The sequence below is a fragment of the Erpetoichthys calabaricus genome, chromosome 2 (genome assembly GCF_900747795.2).
Source record: "Erpetoichthys calabaricus chromosome 2, fErpCal1.3, whole genome shotgun sequence".
Classification (NCBI taxonomy): domain Eukaryota; kingdom Metazoa; phylum Chordata; class Cladistia; order Polypteriformes; family Polypteridae; genus Erpetoichthys; species Erpetoichthys calabaricus.
Window position 1 is genome coordinate 24949743 of NC_041395.2, and position 22583 is coordinate 24972325.

The window sequence follows — 22583 nt, forward strand, 5'->3', positions numbered from 1 at the left end:
TAGAAATGGGGCTTTGGGTGTCATTTCTTATTGATGTTAGTGTGTTTGTGGGTCTGAATCGTCCTTGTTGTGAACTTTTCGTGTGCCATGTCCGTAGTCTGTCCCGTTTCGTCTCTAATGGACTTGGTGTGGCGGTCACGGCTTCTTTTTTTTGGTGTGGTAGGAGCTTGTTGAATCCTCCTCTTTGTGTGCGTCCCGTTTCGTGTGCAATGGGATTCGTGCGGCGCTGTGTGCTTTGCCGGCGTCTGGGGGGGATGTTGCTTGGAGGGGGTGGTGGGATTGGTGGGGCGCGAATGTCTTCTTTCTTTTTGTGTGCAAGGGGTTTGTTGAATCCTCCTCTTTGTGTGTGTCACGTCCGTTGCTTGTGTGGGGGGGTAGGTTGCGGGTTCTTTTTTTTTGTGTGCCAGGGGCTTGTTGAATCGTCCTCTTTGTGTGTGTCCCGTCCGCTGCTTGTAGGGGGGGGGGGCGCTTGGAGGTGGGTGTGGGATTTGTGGGGCGCGAGCGGCTTCTTTTTTTTTTGTGTGCTAGTTTCGTGTGCAATGGCTTTCGTGCGGCGCTGTGTGCGTCGCCTGCGTTTGACTCCTTTTTTCTGTGCTCACTCCTTTTTTTCTGTGGTCGCGGCCGCCTCTCGCGGCGCCTCATTTCTTGGGGCGCCTGCGCAGTACGTCTTTTTGCGGCTACGGCCCATGGCCGGATGTCCCTGCGTCCATCCAGTTTAGCATTCTCGGTTAGTAATGTGGATGTGTTTTTTTGTAAATTTGGAAAATATAGTGCCTATAAAAAGTATTCATTCCCTTGGAAGATTTCACATTTTCTGTAACACAATGTTGCAACATGGTAATTTAATCTGGCGGATCAATGGAAAAGGTCTCTTTAACATCTAAGTTAAAACAGATCTCTCTGTAAAGCAGTCTAAATTAATGACAAATACACTGATCAGCTACAGCCTTAAAACCACCTGCCTAATATTGTGTGGGTCCCCCCCTCATACCACCAAAACAGCTCTGACCCAGCTCTGACCCATCAAGGCATAGACAAGACCTCTGAAGGTGTCCTATGGTATCTGGCATCAAGACATTAGCAAGTCCTGTAAGTTGTGAGGTGGGGCCACCATAAATCGGACTTGTTTCCAACACATCACACAGATGCTCGATTGCATTGACTTCTGGGGAATTTGGAGGACCAACACCTTGAACTCTTGTTCATGTTCTTCAAACCACTCCTGAACAATTTTTGTAGTATGGCAGGGCACGTGATCCTGCTGATAAAGGCCACTGCTCTCAGAGAATACCGTTACCATGAAGAAGTGTATGTGCTCTGCAACAATCTTTAGGTAGGTGGTACATGTCAAAGTAACATTTACAAGGTTTCCCAGCAGAACAATTGCCCATAGCATCATACTGTCTCTGCCGGCTTGCCTTCTTTCCATAGTGCACTCTGCTGCCATCTCTTCCCCGGGAGAAAACAACAATTTATATCATGTATAGCCCAAAAATCACACAATACAATCATATGAAAAAGTTTGGGAACCCCTCTTAATTCTTTGGATTTTTGTTTCTCATTGGCTGAGCTTTCAAAGTAGCAACTTCCTTTTAATATGTGACATGCCTTATGGAAACAGTAGTATTTCAGCATTTAGTTTATTGGATTAACAGAAAATATGCAATATGCATCATAACTAAATTAGACAGGTGCATAAATTTGGGTACCCTAACAGAGATATGACATCAATACTTAGTTGAGCCTCCTTTTGTAAATCTAACAGCCTCTAGACGCTGTCCTCCTATAGTCTTTGATGAGTGTCTGGATTCTGGATGGAGGTATTTTTGACCATTCCTCCATACAAAATCTCTCCAGTTCAGTTCAATTTGATGGCTGCCGAGCATGGACAGCCTGCTTCAAATCATCCCTTAGATTTTCGATGATATTCAAGTCAGGGGACTGTGACGGCCATTCCAGAACATTGTCCTTTGTGGCACCCGGCTGGGGTTCATGCCCGGCCAGGATGCCCAGGAGGACCGGAGGAGGGCTTGTGCCTCCTCCAGAACATGAGGGGGCGACCGCTCTGGTTGCATTGGGGGCCACGGGTACAGGGCTTGGAAGCCCAACCCTGTAGGGGCCCGTGGTCACCGCCAGGGGTTGCCCCGATGCCTTGGGAGCCCTGGACCTCAGCACTTCCGCCACAACCGGAGGCTCCTCGGGAAGCACCTGAAGTCCATCTGAGGTGTATAAAAGGGGCCGCTTCCCTCCAGTCAATGGCAAGAGTCGGGTGGAAGAGGACGAAGCTCGGTGGAGAGGAGTGGAGGCGGACCAGAGACTAAGAAGGCATTGTGTTGTGTGGCCAGGACTTAAGGGGTGATTGGTGCTGCGGCACTGGGTTAGTGCTCACTATTGTAAATAGAAATGTATAATAAACGTGTGTGTGGTGAAATCAACGTGTCTACCTGTCTGTGTCCGGGCTGTTCCCCACACCTTCTCCCTCTGCATGAATGTCTTTGTAGATTTTGAACTGTGTTTGGGTCATTGTCTTGTTGAAATATCCAACCCCTGCATAACTTCAAGTTTGTGACTGCTGCTTGAACATTATCCTGAAGAATTTGTTGATATTGGGTTGAATTCATCCGACCCTCGACTTTAACAAGGGCCCCAGTCCCTGAACTAGCCACACAGCCCCACAGCATGATGGAACCTCCAGCAAATTTGACAGTAGGTAGCAGATGTTTTTCTTGGAATGCTGTGTTCTTCTTCCGCCATGCAAAGCGCTTTTTGTTCTGAGCAAATAACTCAATTTTGGTCTCATCAGTCCAAAGCGCTTTGTTCCAAAATGAATCTGGCTTGTCTAAATGAGCATTTGCATACAACAAGCGACTCTGTTTGTGTCGTGAGTGTAGAAAGGGCTTCTTTCTCATCACCCTGCCATACAGATGTACTTTGTCCAAATTGCGCTGAATTGTAGAACAATGCACAGAAACACCATCTGCAGCAAGATGTTCTTGCAGGTCTTTGGAGGTGATCTGTGGGTTGTCTGTCACCATTCTCACAATCCTGCACATATGGCGCTCCTGTATTTTTCTTGGCCTGCCAGACCTGCTGGGTTTAACAGCAACTGTGCCTGTGGCCTTCCATTTCCTGATTCCATTCCTTACAGTTGAAACTGACAGTTTAAACCTCTGAGATGGCTTTTTGTAGCCTTCCCCTAAACCATGAGACTGAACAATCTTTGTTTTCAGATCTTTTGAGAGTTGCTTTGAGGATTCCATGCTGTCACTCTTCAGAGGAGAGTCAAAGGGAAGCACAACTTGCAATTGACCACCTTAAATCCCTTTATATCTCATGATTGGACACACCTGTCTATGAAGTTCAAGGCTTAATGAGCTCATCCAACCAATTTGGTGTTGTAAGTAATCAGCATTGAGCAGCTACAGGCATTCAAATCAGCAAAATTACAAGGGGACCCACATTTTTGCACGGACAGTTTTTCACATTTGATTTAATTTCATACAACTAAATACTGCTTCACTAAAAATCTTTGTTCGGAAAACACCCCAGTGTCTGATGTTCCTAGGAAATGAAAGACATACCACTGTTATCTGTTTTGTTGAAAGGAGAGTCAATTATTATGCAGGCTGAGAGGGGTTCCCAAACTTTTTCATATGACTGTAAATGCTACAATGGGCTTTCACAGGGCCTGTTTTTTGACAGCCCCCTTGCATTGACTACCTTAGAAGACAAGAAAAACCTCCCCAAAAAATACCGTTATAGAGAATAAAAGTGAGAAGAAATCTAGAGAAAGTCAGAGAGTGACCCCCTTGAGGTGGGTTGGGTGTGCAATGGGTGACAAAAAATGGGGTGAATACAACTCACAAAACAGAACACAAGTAATCATCTTCACAGAGCCAGATGGCCAATCTATCATGGCCACCTCAGAAATACAATGCTGTAGTACAAACAACAAAGCAAAATTCAAGAATAGTTGATATCACTCACTAAATACAGAACTATCACATATGAGGACACAGATTTGTTCAAATGCATACAGTAAAAAAGCAGAAACTAATTAACATAAATGAAAACCAACAATATCTGTCCATCTGTTAATTGTAGAACCACAGCCAGATTGTAGAAAAGGAGTCAGACAAGCCAGACGCAGTCAGAGTCCTGGAGACCTCGGCCAACCAGACGCCTCCCACCTACTGGCCACTCTACAGCTGAGTCAGTGCTGGGCCGGCCAATCAGATGAAAGGACACTTCTACCTGATGATTCCAGGGCTCCTTTATCTGAGATGTCTTCTTCATGGGTAGGCAAGCAACTTGGCAGTAGAGTAGTGGCATCAAGTGCCACATGAGAATAGTGAGAAGAGAAACAGAGTAGGGGAGGGTTAGTCACAGCTTATAACAACACACACACACTCAACTGTGCATATGATCTAAAAGAATACATGATTCATCAGGCCCTGCCACCTTCTTTCATTGCTCCATGGTCCTATTTCTGACACTCACAAACCCATTGTAGGCATTTTCAACAGTGGACAAAGGTCAACATGGGAACTCCAACTGGTCTGCACCTATTCAGCCCCATAGGCAGCAAGCTGTGATGCTCTGTACATTCTGACACCTTTCCTTTCATGGCCAGCATTAAGTTTTTAAGGAAGCTGTGCAACAGAAGCTCTTTGATTGGGCTAACCCTCACTCCCCATAACACATCAGTTCATCTCAGGTGCCCATGACCCTGTTACCAGTTCACCAGTTGTCCTTTCTTGGACCACTTTTGGAAGGTGCTAACCATTGTACCTCATAAGACCTGCCATTTTGGAGGTGGTCTGACCCAGTCTTCTAGGCATCATAATTAGGCCCTGGTCAAAGTCACTTATGCTTGCCCATTTTCCAGCTCCCAACACATCACCTTTAAGTACTGACTGTTCACTTACTGCCTAAAGTAATCCTACCCTTAAAAGGTGCTGTTGGAATGAGATAATCGACTTTATTCATATCATCTGTCAGATGGTTTTAACGGTTGTAATTAATTGCATAAATACTCATCAGATTGGACCATAGACCAATACAAAGATGTTTGTAGAATCTTTTCTCCGTAAGACTAATTTTTGTCCATTAGGGATGGCTTACTTTACTGTGAAATTCTGGCCTGATTGTGAAATTTTTAGAGATCACTCCATTCTGAACATTTGATTTGTTTTGTCAATCATGTATGTCTTGCATAGAGTTCTTAAATGAGTAGCTAAGTGAGTAGTGAACAATAAACAAAAATGAAACAGAGAACATTCTAGTACTAAGGTGGAGTTCCCAGAACATTCTAGTAGTAAGTAGGAGTGTCTATAATTTTTATAGTTTATTTGTGGTCTATGCAGAATTTTTTAGAAGTGTCTTGTTATAACAGTTGTTAATATAGGGCGGCGCTGAGAAATTGGAAATTTTCAATTGACGTTCACTGCATGAATAAACACATTACAAAATACAATTAATGATGAAATATATTGTACAGGATTAGCAACTAATGATGGTAATCAATATTCATTCAAAATTCATTTTATGTTTTGAAGAAAACATCATGGAGGTGTTGTCCATTTTCTCCATACACATTCTGACAGCCTGTTGTGGAAATTCTGCACTGCTCAACGTAACATGTCAAGAGGAATGTCAGCGATTTCCTCTTCAATCCTCCTTTTTAGTTCAGCAATGGTTGCAGGACAAGTGAAGAACACTTGGCTTTTAAGATGTCCCCACAGAAAAAATTCACAAACAGTGAGATTTGGGGAGGCCATAGTATGTGACCATTACATGAAATGGTGTGCCTTCCAAACAATCGTCGAATAGCTGCCATCGATTGTCAGGCAGTATGTGAAGTGGCTTCACCTGGGGACTTCTTTTTTAAGGCTGAACCCGTTTCTTCGAAATTACGCACCCATGTTGAAATCACATGAGCTGATGGGACATGATCATGATGTCCTAACTGGTAATGATGTCGAGTTTCCCTTTGTGCAGCAGTCACTATCGCACACTCTTATAAAAGGCTTTCACAGCGAATGCTTGTTGTGCACCACTCCACTGCTCCATTATAACTAATGGCAAGGGGCTCTAAATGAGGTGGCATTAGTCCCAAACAACTGCTGATGCCCGAGGGTCACCAACACCTAGTTCCAAAATTTCCCCATTCCCTGTGCCACCTTGTATAAAGTGTCAAAAACATCACAACTGATAAGTCATTACACGTACAACAGCTAGCAACACGGGGCTTCATAATGGGGCACACATTAAACATGTTCTAGGAACTGCAATGGACTGGATTGTATGCCATCATCACATCATGGAAGTTTTTCCTGTCAATAATGTTCTCATGTTTATTTGGTCAAACAGAAAGTTGGTCAACTGCTCTATTCAACTGATTTCAGAAAGAATGGCCATCAATAAATTAAGACACATATGCTGTGACTGCTGATGACCTGTTTGTGGACTCGGCAATGTTCAAATTGCAACCTGAAATGCTTGACTGCTTACCATGTGCTCTTGAAGCCCAGCAACCAATTGATTATCAGGAATTTCCACGTTTGTCTTACTTGTTTATTGGTTAATACAAAGGCAGCAAGTCTTTTTGAGCTCCAGAGCCAACACATCACACCAGGAATTTATGCATTTTAAGACTCAGTTCACGATGACTGCACATGAATCCAAGATGTTGCTCTGTTTATCAGTCTAGTTTATGTCATACTGTGGAGTGTAGAACCATTTGCAGTCCAAAGCCCTCTTAATGATATTGAATTCTGATCATTTGTAAGACTTATCCAAATCAGGATGTTGCCATTAATGCATATGCAGCATTTTGGAGGCACCCTTGGTTATTGTCTGAACATTTAATAAACTTTGCTATTTTTAATGACAGAGTCTCAGCAGAAACAAAGAAAAATATGGTGCAAAACCTGAAGGGACGACCATTACGAGACATTCCTCGATATCTCAAGCTGACAAATTAATCTGAATAGCGGAACTTGGATGATATGGTAGGAGAAAGAACAACATTCTTCTTTGATGTCCTTATGGGAAGAAGGTAAGAAAGGTCTCAGTCATCTCTTAAGAAGCCACTACAACAGTGGACAGATGATCCAATCGAATTCTGTGAACTGTCGACGCACATGTGTGGTGTTGTGGGTCCACAGCTCTCTCAGCAAAGGCCAGGTTCAGATAAATAATCACCGCACTCGCGGTGTAGTGAGGGGCGTGGTAGTGTGTCTGAAGTGGTTCCCGGGTGGATTCGTGCCGCGGGCGTTTCTCACTTAAGTGCACAGGTGAGGGACGGTCCGCAGCATAATTGTTCCCAGGAACTGTTGATTGCCACAGCTGCCATGTCCATTATAAAGAGAAGCCCGAGACGGTTAAGGGGAGAACAAGAAAGAAGAACAAGAAAAAGAAAAGAGAAGGAAACGGAGGAGGCAGAAGGAAGCAGGAAGTGAGCAAGTGAGAGAAAGTCGGAGCGGGAGAACAAGCGAGCGAGAGCAGGCTCGTGGCAGCTGAGCAGACAGCCTGGGTGTTTGGCCGACACCCGGGAGGGTAGTAGATGTGGTTGCTACCGTAGAGTTTACTTTGAAGGGCGGAAGTGACCGGAAGGTGGGAGACTCTCCGCGTGAGGCCGCGGAAGGCAGTGGGAGTCGGGACTTGGGACGTGGTGACCCCAACGTGAGAGCCTTGGTCGTTGGGGAATCCCAAGTCACTGTCAGGAGGAGCAGACCGGAGCCAAAGATCGGTAAGGCGACTGACAGTAGAAGCAGGTACTGAGAAGGTCAGCTGCAGAAAGAGCGTCTCGCCTGTTGCAGGGCCCAAAAGGGAGAAGCAGGTGAGACGCTAGTGTAAAAGGAGCACCGGGCTTGTCATTGACTGCTTCCTGCATTGCGTTTTAACTTCGGTTTTAAAGGATTGTTTTTCTATTGTTTTTTTTAACCTCCACAATAACATTCGTTTTATGGTGGATTATTTATTTATTGAACTTTGGACATTGCACTTTATTTGAACACTCATTTGTTTTGTTGGATTTTAAATAAAAGCACCGTTGCACAGTTTCATCATCCCCTTGCTGTGTTGTTGCCTCACTGTATAGCTCATCTCGGTAACATTATCGACAGTATAGGGTTCAAGGGCTCCCGAACGGCAGATGGGAGCATGGAGCAGAACCCACATCGTCACAGCATGATGTTAGTGAAAAACGCAGCTGAAAGAGGAGTAAGTCTCTTCGAAAAGTGCAATGACATACTGACAAAGGATGAGCAACAGAAAATTTATTCTTCAACTGGTTACATAGCGTCACAAGAATTTTCCAGCTTTATCAAGACTGTGCTAATGCTGTAGATCTACAAGTGTAGAACTGTTGTCTGCTAATCTCAAACACACTGCTGAGACACGGCAACACAGGAGGTTTTCACAGCTAAAAAATGGAAAAGTGTTGAATGGCCAAGCTAGTCCATCCATCCATCCATCCATCCATCCATCCATCCATCCATCCATCCATCCATCCATCCTCTTCCGCTTATCCGAGGTCAGGTCGCGGGGGCAGCAGCTTGAGCAGAGATGCCCAGACTTCCCTCTCCCCGGCCACTTCTTCTAGCTCTTCCGGGAGAATCTCAAGGCGTTCCTAGGCCAGCCGAGAGACATAGTCCCTCCAGCATGTCCTGGGTCTTCCCCGGGGCCTCCTCCCGGTTAGACGTGCCTGGAACACCTCACCAGGGAGGCGTCCAGGAGGCAACCTGATCAGATGCCCGAGCAACCTCATCTGACTCCTCTCGATGTGAAGGAGCAGCGGCTCTACTCTGAGCCCCTCCCGGATGACTGAGCTTCTCACCCTATCTTTAGGGGAAAGCCCAGACACCCCGCGGAGGAAACTCATTTCAGCCGCTTGTATTTGCGATCTCGTTCTTTCGGTCACTACCCATAGCTCATGACCATAGGTGAGGGTAGGAACATAGATCGACTGGTAAATTGAGAGCTTTGCCTTGCGGCTCAGCTCCTTTTTCACCACGACAGACCGATGCAGCGCCCGCATCACTGCGGATGCGCACCGATCCGCCTGTCGATCTCACGCTCCATTCTTCCCTCACTCGTGAACAAGACCCCGAGATACTTGAACTCCTCCACTTGGAGCAGGATCTCGCTCCCAACCCTGAGAGGGCACTCCACCCTTTTCCAGTTGAGGACCATGGCCTTGGAGCCAAGCTAGTCACCCAATTTAAATCCAATTGAGCAGGCCCTCCATATGCTGAAGAGAAAACTTAAGGGGTCAAGCCCCTTAAAGTAGGAGCTGAAAATGGCTGCAGTAGAGGCTTGGCAGAGCATCACCAGAGAAGATCATCAGTACCTGATGGTGTCTATGAATCACAGACTTTAAGCAGTCATTTTTTGCAAGGGATATTAATAGACCTGCCATTGCTGTGTGCCAAACACTACGGTGCCCTGAAATGGGGGACCATGAAGAAAAATTGTTGTAATTTCTACATGCTGTGACCAAAATGTATGCAAATATCCTTAAATGAAATTCTGCAATGTGCACATTAGTCACATCTGAATTGTTTGATTTCTAATTTTAAACTATGGTGCAGAGAGGGAAAACAATGAAAAGATGTGTTTGTGTCACACATTATGGAGGGGACCGTATAACGCTTCAGACCGGTTTAATATATAAAAAAATGAATGTACTGTTCCAAATCATTTACAAACATTTGTTTCCTTAGTTTAAAGTGTAAAGTCTGTTAGATTTTCTTGCTGTATCTTGCCAGTTGATCTGAATGCCAAAAACAAAGCAAATTAAAACAAGTACTGTTTTATTTGCTGTCTACTCTAAAGTCAACCATTAACTATCTTCTGGCCATTGTCCAGTCAACGGACACTTTTCCGCCAATGAAGATGTTTATCGCACCAAAATCTCATAAAAAGTCAGAATGAGAAACAGATCACCATGTTCACTTGTGCAACTGGCAATGAGCTCTTTGGAAATTTGCCTACGTATTACTGGCTTATGAATGTTTGGAATATGGCAGCCTCACATTAAATCTTTGTAAAACAATTATTTTCGACAAAACGTATATTTGTCAGAGGTGACCCTGACAGCACATTTATTAATGAATAGAAATTAGCCGTAGGAGTTGTGTTAAAAACACGCTGAAGGAAACAGAGTACTCCCTTCAGAATTTTTCCGGCTTTAGGAACTGGAGGCTCTAAATCAATAGATTCCTCCCAGGCTAACAAAGCAACGCATGGTAAAGAGAGACATTACTGCTCCACACATTCCTACTCTGCATGTCGCTGATAACTAACGATGTGGTATGAAAATAAGTGCAGTGAAATACTGTGTATGTCTCATTGGGATTAAAGCTACACATTAAACATCTCCACCTTTCTGATTGTTACTCACACCTCCTTATCGCCCCTCGGAGTGCACATGGAATGACATGTTAAGGTCCCAGATTTTTTGAATTACTAGAACCATTTGTCCTAAGGTTTGTCAAGCTGCACATCAGTGCACCATATGAAGTTTTCATAGGAGGCTTTGAAAACCAGATATCACAAGTCCAGACACCTTTACCGACATGCCTGCCATTGTGCATAAAAAGGCGGAAATCAAGGCATCTCCTCTCTGCCCTTTCTTCTCTTTATTTATTGTAATCATTAGGATTGAACAGAAAAACAACTGGTTCATTTTTAGGGAACAATAGTAATAATAGTCATGATATTCAGGGGTTGAAGTGGGAAATAGGAGGTGGGACTGATGCTTCTAACAATTAAATACAAACCATTGTATCTTCTCCAGTAGTTTATTTCAATCACTGTCACAATAGAGTTTGTTCCACCTCAAGATGACGCTGACACTGTAGGAGTCATTCAGTTGCCACCAGAGTGATAACCTGGATGAAGCAACAACAACAGTTTATTTCTTGCATAGTCCAAAATCACACAAGGGATGCCTCAATAGGCTTTAACAGGCCCTGTTTTATGGCATCCCCTCAGCCTTGACTCTTCAAGAACTCCCCCCACCCAGAAAAAAATGGAAGAAATTTTGGAAAAGGCAATTTAGAGAGAGACCCCCTTCCAGATAGGTTGGACGTGCAATGGGTGTCAAAAATGGGATGAATACAACACACAGAACAGAATACAAGAAATCCTCTTCACAGAACTAGATGGCCAATCTATCATGGCTACCTCGGAAGTACAACACAACAGTATAAATGACACAGCACTCCTTACCAAGAAGCTAGTCTTAGATGGCTAATGCCGGACTTTTGTACCACCAGCAGGGAAAGGACACTGAATTGCTGCCAAGATGGCTATAAAGCACAGTTGCTTCATCTTGTAGGTGGAGAAAGGGCATCCTGGCCAGAATTCATTACCCAGACAGGAGCCCAGGACGATGACACAAGCAAATTGTCCAGAGGGTAGGAGAAATAACTTTGTGTCCGACCAGAATAATACTGTATAATGGAGCAGCGGAAGTCGAGAGTCGGGAGTTGTTCAATCAGGTGGCAGTGGTCCTTAGGTGGTAACCCAGTCAGGACACCCACAGGGATGATTGGGAGTTGGAGTCAAATATTGAATACCTCTATGGCGCCATAACTTTCGTTAGAGGGTGCTGGTGGGGTGGTGGCCTCCGTAACTTTTCTATAGCCCATAAGCATTCCTGGGTTTAACATAAAAGAAGTCCACTGCCTCGCTTCAGATGAATCAGTGCTGGGAGAAAGAAAAAGTAGTGAGAAAAACACTATATAAATGTAACAAATTATTATTATTAAAGAATTAAAGGCAACACTAAACTGAAGGATAAAGAAGGAAGAGTTGTTTAGTATTTTGATTTATTGTGGCTGATTACCAGAGAGAGGATTTTGGAAAGGTGCTTTCTGTGGAATAAATATTTTATTTTATTCAATCAACGTGTGTTGTATTGCTGTGTCTGTGGTTTTGAGGGCTCTCAGTCGTCCCCTGGTGGTCACACTCTGTTGGCCAAATCCAACCATGCCTCCATCTTCCTTATGTCTAGTGTCACGTATGTGCGCATGGGAGACAGCTAAAGGGCCTGAATGAGGGTAATTCCACGCCAGGGAATGGCCAGACCAGGGGGTGGCGGAGTGTACTGACCCTTTCTCTCTTTCCACTACAGACCAATTATGGGAAATTCCACCTAGTCCTGATGAAGTCACTTCCGTTTCTAGGACCAATGATGTCACTTCCGGTCCTGGCCCTGATGACGTAACTTCCTATCCTCTGCTTTAAAACTGCCATCTTTGCCTCATCAAGACAGTTCTGTTTTGGACTTGAATCTGTACACAAATGTACTCTCAATTTAACTCTTTTGCAGCCAGGAATAATTATACGGGTAGCTGCCCCAAATCTTTATGTGACTCTTTTGTCTCATCATTGACACTAGATACAAACAGATGCTAGAGCAGAAGCTCCAAACATGTGTGAGGTGCACATTGGACAGACCAGTCAGGTACCATTCTCCAGGATGTGCTGATTGTTGCAGACTGGGATGTGTTTAGGTGCAGCTCTGTTGACAACATTAATCCCCCCAAAACAAGCAGGAGCTGAAGATGGCTGAATTAGAGGCTTGGCAGAGCATCACCAGAGAAGATCCTCAGCATCTGATGATGTATATGAATCACAGATGTCAACCAGTCATTGCATACAAGGGATATGTGACAAAGTTCTAAATATGACGGCTATAATAGAACTGCCATTGTTGTGTTCCAAACATTATGGTGCCCTGAAATGGGGGGACCATGCTGTCATTTTTACATGCTGTGACCAAACTGTATGCAAATCCTCTCAAATGTGCACTTCAATCACATCTGAGTTGCCTGATTTGTAATTTTAAACTGTGGAGCAGAGGGCTAAAACAAGGAGAAATGTGTCTTTGTGCCAAACATTATGGAGGGCACTGTATATAATTTATGGGTCTGCAGTTTGGGGCTCTCAGCACAACAATGACCCGAAGCATACAGCCAAAGCAACACTTGGAGTGGCTTCAGGACAAGTCTCTGAGTGTACTGGAGTGGCCCAGCTACAGGCCACACATAAACCCCACAGAAGATATGTGGAGAGACCTAAAGATGGCAGTTTATAGATGCTTCCTGTCCAATTGTAGCAGAGCAACATAAAATTGACTACAACTCCCAGCAGCCCTGGTAGTATTACATTGAGCAAATTCAGAGGGTTTTTGCAAACGTGCAGTTTGTTTAATAATTGTTTTTTCCTTCTTTATTATATATATAGATTCTTTATTATCTTTATTATATCTTTAATATTTATGAGGTCTTTGAGCTGCTTATCAGTGTCTCTGTATGTGAGTGTCAGGTCAATGCTGGCTGTTACCCTGGGGTCCACATAGTAAAAAAAACAACTCACTGTCTTCGAACTGTGTGAATCTTAGCATAATCCCAGCCGCTACACAATTTAATGGAGCTTGAAATGATCTCCCATCAAGAATGGGATAAACTGCCCAAATCCAGGTGTGCATATCTTGTATCTTATATAATATTATGTGATATCATCTACTGTTGAAGTCTGCTCTGTACTTGTAATATTTCTATTGCACTATTGTATTGTATTGAAGATTACTTGTGTTCTGTTCTGTGTATTGTATTGTATTGACCCCCTTTTTTTGACACCCACTGCATGCCCGAACTTAACTGAAAAGGGGTCTCTCTTTGAACTGCCTTTCCCAAGGTTTCTTCCATTTTTTCCCTACAAGGGTTTTTTGGGAGTTTTTCCTTGTCTTCTTAGAGAGTCAAGGCTGGGGGGCTGTCAAAATGGTTAGGGTTAGGGTAAGGCCCATTGTGGCACTCCTTGTGTGATTTTTTCAGCTAAACAAAAATAAATTGTATTTTATTGTATTGTATTGTACTGTATTGTATTGTATATACACCATCTAGGGAAAAATAAAGAACATGCTGAGAAGATGGAAAGGTAGAAATGAAGAACAGTTCTGTACTGAAACAATGGTCACACATCTTTGTTTTGGCTCATGCATTTTAGACATTTCTGTGAAGAGGTAAATGTGTAGGAGTGTTTAAAAAAAGTATGAATTTTAATTATCTTTTTTTTTGTAGTGTATTGTATTGTACCCAAAAATACATCTTGCCTGAAGAAAGGGCCTGAGTTGCCCCAAAAGCTTGCATATTGTAATCTCTTTAGTTAGCCAATAAAAGGTGTCATTTTGCTTGACTTCTCACTACATCCATAATGGCCAACATGGTACAACACCCTAGTACTACAAAAAAAACTCAAAACTGAAATTGCTGCCAAAGGGGCTTCTACAAAATACTGTAAAAGGGGCCAAAAATTTCAGGGTTGTGATTTTTAATAAATGTGCAAACCTTTGTAATAACGTGTTCACTTTGTCATTATGAATCCACTGTATATGAGCTAGATGGACCTGATAAATGGCCCACTCAGTCAGTCATTTTCTAACCCGCTATATCCTAACACAGGGTCACGGGGGTCTGCTGGAGCCAATCCCAGCCAGCACAGGGCACAAGGCTGGAACAAATCCTGGGCAGGGTGCCAGCCCACCGCAGAAATGGCCCACTGTGTGTATATATAAGGCAAAAGTTGATTAATAAAAGTACTGTAGGTTCAAACTGATGGTTCTAATTTTTATTTTTATAGGGTATAAGGCATTTATTTTTACTTGAGCATTATTTCATTTTAATGTACATGGCCGACACCCTAGATAACAGAAAGTTTCCTAATACAGTACTGTATGTTTGTTCATCTTTTGGCATGAAGTAAGAAAGCTAATAAAAATCGGATTATTTTTAATGAGCATTCAAAATTGGAGCAACAGTTTGGAAAGAAAAACTATGTTAAATATTATTGGCATTAGGGAGGGAAAACCCTTTGAAAATGGTGCCATTTATTTCTAAACGGCTCTTAAAAGAGAAGACGGTGTTCTTTCGCAGCTGCTTACATGCCTATTAGCTTATTTGACATTAACATTAAAACATATGCCTTTCCTGGCACATGAGGAGTTTCAAATGGGCTTCAGACTCTCTCTTGTGTTATCAGATGAGTGTTGTTTAGGCAGTGTGGTCCAGCAGAAGAAATTGACTTGTAACCCATGATGATTTGACTGATCCAAAGCCAGCGTCTTTAGCTTTAATGCGCTGCACATGTTGAGGATTCTATATTGTGCTTTTTTTTTTATTAAACCTTCCTCGCTGGGCACACAAAGAGCCTTAAATTACAGATCACATCATTTCCACTCTACTGTGTGCAATCTGTTGGGCATCAGCCTAACCATAACTACCCTGGCTTTTCTGTCAGAAGGACACATGTCAATTAAATGGTTTGATGATATGAGATAACCCTGCCTCATTGTAACTCAAATATTGTGGGTATATCCTGCCTTCAAATGGAAGAAATTAAAAAGCAATATCAAAAGCTTGGCCGTGGTTTTTGAGGTAAAAGATGACACGGGCAACAGTTTTATAATTTTTTTTTTTAATTTTATTGGATCTTCTGGCATTCGATTTTCAGTTTTGTTGATATTTTTCAAAAGACGAAAACCACACTAAAGCTTCTCCATTGCATACTGAGTCACTGTTCTCATAGACTCTTCAATTAAAACTAACAAAATAAATACAAAATGAAGAGAGCTGGCCAGATATTTTTATTACTTTTAGAAATGTATCTCATATTATATAGACAAACGTTGCCCAGAAGGTTTTACAAAACTGTTTTTTTTATTGCAAGTAGCTTATTATAGATTCTTTCATTGTACAGTGCCTTCAGAAAGTATTCAGACCCCTTTACTTTTTTGCACTTTTTGCTGTATTGTGTTAAAATCATTTTTTTGATTAAATTTGGCCCTCATCAAAAAAAAACCCTGAATAACAAAGTGAAAAAGAAGATTTTGGGATTTTTTTGCACATTTATTAAAAATAAAAACAAAAATGAAATGTCACACTGACACAAGTATTCTTTGCTATGAAACTTGAAATGTGGCTCAGGATTATCCCATTCCCATGGATCATCATTGAGATGTTTCTACACCTTGTTTGGACTCCATCTGTGGTCTATTCAAATTGGATATGTTCAGGAAAGGCACACACCTGTCTATAAAAGGACCCACAGTAGAGTGAAAACCAAGTCATGAGGTCGATGGAATTGCCCGCAGAACTCGGAGACAGGATTGTGTCGAGGTGCAGATCTAGGGAAGGCTAATAAAACACTTATGCAGTGCTGAAGGTTCCTTAGGCCAGGTTTATCCTTCATGCTCCAGCGGATGCTCCTGCAACGCAAGTGTTTTACTGTTTATACTTGCGTATGTACTGTGGTGGGTGGCCGGCTAAATATTCCGGCCCTCACCCCCAGGCCGCCAGGTGGAGCTCTCACAATGACATGGACGTTCCCCGAATTCCAGCAGGGCCTCATGGACTTTGTAGTTTATATGCACAGCCCTGCTGGGTACCCTGGGGACCATCAGGATTTGCTATAAGGGGGCTATTGGACTCTTACGTGCCCTATAACCCGGAAGTACGTCATGATCACATGACAAGAAGAAACGACGTGCTTCTGGGTTGAAGAAAGGAGTTTTTTATCTGACCCGGAAGTGTTCATGATCACATGGACAGAAGAGAGAAACGCTTCCGGGTCATGGACTATATAAAGGACTCTGGGAAACCAGTACACTGAGCTGAGCTGGGAGGAAGGGTGGCGAAGTGTCTGGGAGTGTGGAGGATTGATTAGAGTATTGTATTGATTAATTTATGAGTATTGTGGAGTGGAGGGTGCTTTGTGCACATTATTGTCTAAATAAAAGTAATATTTGGACTTTTACCTGGTGTTTGGAGTATTGTCCGAGGGTTCAAGAGGACGACAGCGACCTCAATCTGTCACAGTACTTTATGTAAATCTGGAAGATTTCACCAGGTGGCAGTGCAAGATATCATCACTGTGAGAAAACGTTTGGGTTCGCTGTGTTGTGAATTGCCTGAAACATCCACTAAATTCCGAGGACACCTTGCCACAATATCTCCGAAAAGGATGTTTAATGATTACATCCATTGATCCAGGGATGCGCCAATTTCAGCAAGCATCGGGCGCGAGCCAGAAATAATCCCGGGATGGTGCATCGGCTCATCGTAAGGTGAATACAAGCACACACATACACACACCAGCGTCATTTCAGCGTCACCAAATCCCCAAAACTTCATGTCTTTGGAAGGAAACCGGAGCACACTGTGGAAAACCACCAGGAAAACATGCAAACTCCAGGCAGGGAACACCAGAGACGTGACTCCCTGCGAGGCAGCAGCGCTACCGATCTGCTACCATGTCGCTACAAAATGTGTAATTATTAACAGTATTCATTATTTAAATGAAGTCAGCGATTTATCTGTAAAATGTAACATACATACTTTAATGCATTTCATCATGAAAGTGATATCAAGTATAAATTTAAGGATTCTAAATCAAAGTCAAAAAAGTCAAAGCAAACTTTATTGTCATCTCAACCATATACAAGTATACAGACAGACGAAATTTGAGAAGCTCAGGGTCCACAGTGTAAGAACATGAAGTGCAAATAATACATTAAAAATAGAATTAAAATTGAAATTTAAAATTAAAACACAAACAAGACAAGACATTGTGCAAAGACAAGACAAAGAAGTAGCAGCAATATTGACCTGTAGTAAGCAATATGAACAAATGTGCAGATAGTTGGAATATCATAAATTTAATGTGTTCTGTGTGGCGATTGCTGCTTTCTGCTGCTGTCAGTTCAGGAGGCAAAAACCAGAAGCACATAGCGATTAATAACTGGGTTGGCTTTAAGATGACGTTTATGACGGTCTACTTTGATAAAAACTGCAAGGTTAAAGTGGACATTCGAGATTAAAGCCGAAATTTCCACTTTAATCACAAAATACACCTTTTCACTGCGCCGTTAATTTTGTTCTCTGTGGTTCAAAAACTGCATACATTCTGATGCTGTTGTGAAGGCTGTGGCAGGAGGCTGGGAGCCATACCCAGCCAGGACACCTGGAAGGACCAGGAAGCGACTTATACGTCCCCCGGGCCACAAGGGGGCAACTGCCCTGGATAGCAAGGGGACCACGGGGAAGTAGCAGGGAGGTTCAAACCCGTGGGGGCCCGTGGCTACTGCCAGCCTCATAAAGCCCGGGAGTTCTGCACTTCCGCCTCACCTGGGATGGTGGAGGAAGGACCTTCCAAAGACGCCCGGAGTGCTTCCAGGTGCTCATGCAGCACTTCTGTCACACCAGGAAGTGCCGCTGGAAGAACATCAGCGAGCACCTGGAGCACGTCCGGGTGACTATAAAGGGGGCCGCTTTCCTACATTCGGGGAACGAGAGTCAGGTGCTGGAGAAGAACAAAACTCCAGCGATGGGAGGAAGAAAGGTGGCCCACAGACATTTGAAAGGCCCGTGATTTGGGGTGTTTAGTGCGGGAGCACTGTGTGCTGTGTGGGACTTTGGTGTAAATAAACGTGTGTTTTGTACTTGTACTGGTGTCTGTCTGATAGTGTTCGGGCGAACAAAAAAAAGACAGCATAGAAGATGGTATGTGAGACTTTTAAAATGTATCGTGTCATTATGTTGGTGGAATATGCGACGCTTGAATATCAAAGCACCACAAATGCATCTGTATGTCAGCATTTTGCTTCACCACATCGAACCATTTATCAAACATGGAAGCAGGCACATCGATCCCATAGGATCCGCATAAAGGCTTTCTGTCACATGTGGATAGTAAACAGAGACTCTGACATCACATTCTGACTTTTATCACAATGCGCCCCTCCGACTTTTTGCTGGTACTGCAACTCCCGCACAAGTCACATTTATTTCTAAGGACGTGCTCAGAGGACGCATCAAATGAATGCTGGGAACGCGTGGCAGCCATGATGCGTGCGTGTGCATGTTCTGAGTGTGAAGTATAAATGATCCTTAAGAGTACAGTGGCCTTCATTGTTCTCAAATGGAAAAAGTTTGGAACAACCATGACTGCCCCTACAGTTGACCACCCAGCCAAACCTAGCTATTGCAGCAGAAGGGTCTTGGTAAGAACCCAGTTGTCACTGCCCATTGGGTGGAGCTTCAGAGAGCCTGTGTGATGATGGGAGAAACTTTGAGATGATCAACCATCTCTACAACACTCCTCCCTTCTGGGCTTTATGACAGAGTGGCCTGACAAAAGCCACTCCTCAATAAAAGGCACATGAAAGCTTGCTTGGTGTTTGCAAAAAGGCACCTAAGGAACTCAGATTAGCTAAAACAAGATTCTCTGGTTTGAAGAAAAAAAGATTAGCCTCATGTTTGGAGGACACCGGGCATCGGTGCTTTATGTGAGCTTCCTGGACATTTATAACACCACTGTGAGTGTGGGATATGAATGACAGGGGTGTTCATAAATGACAAAGAGGGGAGCAGAGTTCAATAAATAAGAGTAAAAGCTAACAGCATGAGGGGCAGAACACCAACCCTTCCATCCCTATTTCTTTGTGCTTCTTTTTGCATTTCTTCAGTGGAGACTCCAGCCCTGTTGTGGACCGCATGATAACTAGATGCTCAAAATTATACTGTGTAAATTAGTATCTTTCACCAGCAATTTGCCTTTGTTCATCGGACATTCCCACCCTCTTGTGCATGGCGGCACAAACGGCACACAGATGTAGGTCATCTTTATATAAATAGTGATAAGAACCATTGTGATGAGAATAGGCCACTCAGTGCAAAAAATTCTGTCCATTCTATTCAGCAATTTTCTCCAAAATGACATAAAATTGGGTTTTGACAGCCCCCAAAGTCCAATTGTCTATCACACTTGTTCTCTAATTCCATTTGTCTATAATTCCCTGTGTGAAGAAATGTTTTCTAGCATTTGTGAGAAATTTACCCCATACTCTACTTGAAGGTTTTATTTTAAACTAACAGCCGTAATTTACCATATTAGTTCCATTCATATTTAAAGGAAGAAAATCCATTATGTAGCCCCCTCATCCTTTTTTCCTAAACTTGAAACAACATTAGAAAAACAGAGGTTCAACTACTTCAGTCTTCTCACAGCCCATACCTCACGGTTCTGGAAACAGGCAAGTCACACTCCTGTGGACATACCCTAGAGCCTGACAGCCGCGGTGAATGAATTTGATTTAATGCAGGCGAATCCGAAGTTGTGGGGGTGTGCAGACGGGGAGGCATCTGCCTGAGAGGAAGTGAGGAGATCCAAGAGCAGAGAAAAAAGAAAAATCCTTTTCCCCATATGAATGCTTAATCTAAATGCTACTAAAATCCATAAAATCTCTTCCTAAGCAAAAATTTGTTTTTTATTCAGTTTTCAAATGATACAGAATGTCAGTTACTCTATGAGTAATAAAGTTGGGTTCAGATTCAGAGCAAAATAAGTCTGCATGCTAGTAGTGTCCTTATTCATTTGGTGGGAGTAAACCAAACACAGCTGTTAATGGGTTAGGAGTGATTGTGACATCTAGGCTGTCTGGTAAGTATTTCAATATTTGTGTCTAAAATTATGCTAATTCAGTGCATTCCCAAAACATGACCTAGTGAGGCAGGAGCTAGATGGTAACACTTGCAAGTTGAAACTTTACCTGGATACGTTTTGGACAATTTTGAATGGGATTAAGTGTGATCGAGAAAAGATTTTAAGTTAAATTATTGGTTGCTTGGTGCATATAGAGTTGTTGTTCAGAGTAATTGTTCATAAATGAAAATATGTTACCTATATGCAGTTCCCTAAGTGTATTGATTCCAAATGTTTTCCAAAGATTAAATACTGAGCAAGTCTGAGAAAGTAGAAAAAGGTGATCATATCATAGAGGAACAACAAATAAAAGCTTGTCAGTTTTGTCATATGCCTTATATTGGTTTCATATTTATTAAGGAAGTAATCTATATATATAAAATTCTTTTCGCGTTTGAAACGGAAATTACGTATGACCACGCGATTTGGAAATTACGTATGAAATGGAAATTGTTTATGACCACGCGATTTGGAAATTACGTATGACCACGCGATATGGAAATTATGTATGACCACAGAACATATTATAATACAGGAACTAATCACTTCAGCGGCGAGGGGTCGTGAGAACAAAGTGGATGCTGGGAGGCGTGGAATAAAGGGCTGCTCCGCCGGGTCGAGAGCTTCGCAGTTTCGAGCAGCGTCCTCTCTTCTCACACTTTTTGTGACACCTCAAGTGCCCCGTCGGCTCCTGGGAGAGTGGAAATCTTTGCGAATGAGTGTAATCGGCGCCATTGAAGCAAGACTCTGTTTGTAAATTGCCCTGCACGACTACTTACTGTCCCTTAAGGTGAATTCGGATCACTAAAACCCCGCAAATTCAACGCTGTTTATTTTAAGAAGATGGAGAGTTTACATCTAAGAAGATGTACAGACCTCTTCATGTAAAGTGTTAGGCTTGGGAATTGTTTGGACCTTCTGCCCATTAAGCACGGAAGGGCAGCATCCACATTTATCAAAATAATTTTTCTCTTAAATCACAGGCATGTAGTGCAAGGTTGTCAGGCAGAAATTTGAACGATCACATAGAAAATGTAATTTCTATACCACAGCGATCGTGTAGCGTCTTTCACAAGGGATCTACTTCAGAGAGATGATCCAAATACATTTTAGCTGCTGTTAGTACTACTTACCTGTTGTGTTATACCGCCTTTAAAATGTAGTTTACCCGAAACCACTCCAGTTGTGCTCAATGTATCTTTACTTCTTAAATGTTAATGTTTTACTGTTTAATAACTTATAGACTACATTTTATTTTTTTCACTTGCACTCTGTGAGCAAAGCCACTGGATAATAAGCTAGTATTTCATACAATCAAATTAAACTTATATAATAAATGACGTTCATAGTCAAACTAGAAAAAGAACTAAAAAAATGGAAAGTTAAAAAGCAAAGCAGGACCACAAAAAAAGACAAAACCTAACAAAATAAAACTAAAAATCCACCCAAGAGAAAGACATAAAGAGCCAAGAGCATGGGCTAAGAAGAAAAAAAGGAAAAGGAAAGTGAATGCGTCCTTTTCCTTCCGATAGGAATGCCTATTCTAAAATGTTATTAATTAGGTCTTGCCATAATTTTAAAAAGTTTTGAACAGATTCAATAAGCAAATATTGTATTTGTTCCAAATAGTACAGAACATCAGTTACTTACTGAGTTATAAAAGTTGGGTTGGGATTCTTCCAGTTAAGCAAAATGAGTCTTTGTGCTAGTAGTGAGGTAAAGGCAACTACAATGAATTTGTCCTTCTCCACTTTAAGCCCATCTGGGGGGTTCACCAAACACAGCTGTTAATGGCTTAGGAAGGATTGTGACACCAAGGCTGTCTGATAGGCATTCAAAGATTTTGGTCCAGAATGATGTTAATTTGGTGCAAGCCCAAAACATGTGGCCCAGTAAGGCTGGAGCTTGACTGAAAAGCATGCAGGTTGAATCTTGCCATGGACACATTTTTGGACAATTCTACACAAGATAAATATGATCAATGAAAATTTTTAAGTTAAATTATTTAATGCTTTGGGAATATAGAATTG